This window comes from Anolis sagrei, chromosome 4 (assembly GCF_037176765.1).
Source record: "Anolis sagrei isolate rAnoSag1 chromosome 4, rAnoSag1.mat, whole genome shotgun sequence".
NCBI classification, from domain to species: Eukaryota; Metazoa; Chordata; class Lepidosauria; order Squamata; family Dactyloidae; genus Anolis; species Anolis sagrei.
The window spans coordinates 212,774,952-212,778,883 of record NC_090024.1 but is presented as its reverse complement, the minus strand read 5'-3'; the positions used below and the strand labels follow the sequence as shown (position 1 = coordinate 212,778,883).

The 3,932-nt window shown below is 38.7% G+C and overlaps 1 non-coding gene across 1 annotated transcript; it reads right to left on the bottom strand.

The window, feature by feature from the left end:
- Positions 1 to 3,101: 3,101 nt before the first annotated feature.
- On the bottom strand, positions 3,102 to 3,163 carry LOC132775279 (U7 small nuclear RNA). Its single transcript, XR_009631485.2, has one exon. It is a non-coding gene; the product is annotated as a U7 small nuclear RNA (small nuclear RNA).
- Positions 3,164 to 3,932: the final 769 nt, after the last annotated feature.

Sequence of the window (3,932 nt, the reverse complement as noted above, 5' to 3'; positions counted from 1 at the left end):
CAACCATTCATAGAGAATGCCAGATGATTCAACAAAGGAAACTGGAATAGTGAAAGAAGACCACCCTCCAAACTAGGACAGCCGATGATATGTATACAATCTGCAGACATGTGTGTGATCAGATAACAAAAGCACAGAGATGAGCACAGAGAGAAAAAAAGATGGGTGAAGAGGCTTTCCAACCCATTTTACAAAAGCTACTGGCTGCATACCGCTTGCATACAAGCTTTTATAGGCTGCAGACTACTATGGACAATGCAATATGTGACCATATCAATAGGGACTTGCACGTAAAGGGACATGTTGCTTCCCTTCCTAAGTTGATACTATCATACTTCAGACATTTCATGGGAAGACAGGACTCATTAGAAAATAAAATAATACTTTGTAAGGTGAAAAAGATTGCATTACTGTATAAACTCAAGCAAAGAAGGCATAGCCCTGAGTTTGCAAGACTTTAGCAGAGCTGTTGATAACAAGGATTCTTGTTAGTCTCTCATAAGTTGAAATCAACTTGACAAAAATTGACAACAAAAAGACAATGTCACACAAAAAGGAAGAAATTCAGTCCCTAGACCGCAGCCCCTAATTGAGGCTGCATTTGTCTTATATTGATGCCAGGGCATGACTCCATTTTTTGCAGTATGAAATGTCTTATTTTCCTTCCTGTCATTTTAGTGAAGTCAAGGACAGAGGTAAACAAAGATTCAGCATCGGGTCTCTTCAGGGGCCTGCAATTTTTGTGTTTCAGGGAACCTGATAGTAAAAGATGACAATCTGGATTTCTCGCCTATTGTTCACATTTATTGTATGGCCCTCTGCTGTAGAAGAATGGAAAGGGATTAATTTCACAAATGAGTTGTGCTAGAATTCATTATTCTTTGTAATAAGAGAGTTAATGCTTTTGAAATAGCAAAAATCCCAGGAAACCCAAATAAATGGATAACATTGGCAAATGGAATGAATCAAGTGACAGACAAAATACCTGTGTGTTCACAAATTACTCTCAAATCCATATAGTGTCAGAATGCTCGGTCTCTAGATTTTTATTCAAGTAGAAAAGAAAACCAACAGACAAAAGTGAAATATTCGTATTCTTGTGCGATTACCTCTAAATTAATTTTATAGAACTCCAGCAATTTCATGCAGCTTGATTGAAAGAAAACAGCAATAATTTCCCCTGGTTTAATGACTCTCACTACAAACCAAAGGGATTAACTGGGAGAACAGCCACAGTCTAAATCAAGCATGGGCAAACTTTGGCCCTCCGGGTGTTTTTGACTTCAACTCCCACAATCCTTAACAACTGGTAAGATAGCTGGGATTTCTGGGAGTTGTAGTCCAAAACACCCAGAGGGCCAAAGTTTGCCCATGCCTTGTCTAAGATATACAGATAGCTCACAGCAGCTTGCCACATTCTGCAAAATCCACTTGCTCAAAAAAAATGTTTTCCAGAAAATTCATCTTTAGAGAAATGCCAGTTTTAAAGGAAACTTTATTGTGTGCTGATATATGGAACATTATAATATGTCTATCACACATTAGATATATCACATACAGGATATAACCATACTGATATTTATAAACATGCAAACTCTCTCACTTTTATTTTATAGTAAGTGTAGGGGTGTTGAATTGTAGCTCCCAGCAGCCCTCATCTGTGGTTATGTTGGCTAGGGCTGCTGGGAGCTGCAGTTCAACAAAACCTGGAGAGCAACACAATTCCTATCCTACTTTCTCGTTGCATTATAACTGGGGGTTCAAAAGTCCAGAAGCAATGAACATTGGATATTATTTTAGTATATTGATAGCTCAAATGTTCTTTAAAATCAGGGTCAGCAGATATGGATTTACCATCGGTTTTGCTATGTCCATGTAGGGCTGAGTGGAAATGACTGCACATAATTCTTCACATTAGTTGTGGGGTATTTTTGCCAAATATTATCTGTGGGAGTTGCAAAATGTTCCATATTCTGAGAATATCATCAGAAAATTTTCTTCTGGTAAAATTTGAGGTGATAACAGTGGATGGAAGGAGAAAGTGAAGGAGGAAGGCAGCAATGGATAAAGGATGACTTCCTTTATTTTTATTATTTTATTAATATTTTTCTTTCAACTCAGTGATGCCTGGAAGGAATGGGAACTAATCCCTTGTTTCCCTTGTTAATATGGGGTGCATTTGCATGCATTAATGCAGTTTGACACCACTTTAACTGCCATGGCTTAATGCAGTGGTTCTCAACCTGTGGGTCTCCAGTTGTTTTGGCCTACAACTCCCAGAATTCCCAGCCAGTTTACCAGCTGTTATGATTTCTGGGAGTTGAAGGCCAAAAAATCTGGGGACCCACAGGTTGAGAACCACTGGGTTAATGCTATAGAATCATGGAATGTGTAGTTTGATGAGACACCAGCACACTTTGACAGAGAAGGCTAAAGACTTCGTAAAACTACCATTCATATTCCATACCATTGAGCTATGATAGTTAAAGTTGTGTCAAACTACATTAATTCTACAGTGTAGATGCTGCCATGGACTGAGCTGGATCCACATTTCCATACAATATCAATCACCCTATTTCACAGCAAGCAAAATGTGTAAGATAATAATAATAATAATAATAATAATAATAATAATAATAATTGACTGTATTTATATTCCACCCTTTCCCCCTAGGGACTCAGAGTGGATTAAAGCATGTACATACATAGACAAACATTCAATGCTTTTACAGTCTTATAAAATGAAGACAGACTAACACAAAGACAAAGGTTTCTCATTTCATTTCTGGCTTCTGGAGGCGGTGTTCATCTCTGGCTCTGGAGAGGTGCTTTTCTCCATTTTCAAGCCAATGAGCCTGCATTGTCACCTCCTGGTTGTGTGGACAGCAAGATTGCTTGGAGCATCTCTTTGCCTTTTCCCACCAAAGCAGTATCTATTCTCACATTTGCATTTTTTTTCAAACTGCTAGGTTGATAGGAGCAGGAGATGACAGATGGAAGCTCACCCCATCTTGCAGATTTGAACTGCCAACCATTAGGTCAGCAGTTCAGCAGCACAAGGATTTAACCCATTGAGCCACAACGGCTCCTTCAAAAAAAAATGGGGCTCTTGGCTAACTGCAGGAAGCCTGCTAGACAAATACTAAAAGAGCTCAAATCAGTTTCTGGCTAGTTTTTGCAGAATTTTCTTTTCTTTTCTGACTAGAGGAATAAATTCTTCAATATTTAAGGGACAATCCCCTTCCCCACATAACCATTTTTGGGGAAATATCCACAATTCTTAGTAATGGCTCTGCACTTGAATGTTAGTATTAAACCGTGCCCATACAGTCCATGGGCTATTAATTAGAAAGTTAAATAGTATTATTCATTACGACTTCAATTACAAGAATCAAACAACTCCTGTTTTTCCCTTTCTCCCAGTCCCTAGATATTTCTGGCCATTGTTATCACCATGATATCTAAGCACCTGTATGACACCGATATGGTCTTATCTGTTGCATTCATGATTTTCCCTCAGGGAGGAAGCCCTTTTACGCATTCTGCTCTGCAGGGTTTTGCAAACCTTTTGCCCCTTCTGCTTATGAAGCATTGACATTCTTCCCAGTCCAGCTCTGATTCTGTTCAAAGGCTCTGAAAGCCACAAGGTAAGAAAACAAGCAGCTCACTATTTATTTCACAGGAGGTGGAACCCATTTTTGTTTTATCTCTTTCCAGACAGTTAATGGACTGTCTTTCAGCTTGTGCATAATTCTTCTTCAAATTAAATTCTCTTAGCAGCCCAACATAACACACACCAGGTTGTCAGCTCATTACTTTTACATCCTTTCTTGTTCTGTTTATGTGAGCAGAGGTTTAATTAACAATAATCTACTGTGTAGGCAAAAGGAAGGAGCCTACCCGAAGGTGTGTATTTATGTCCTATTATTACA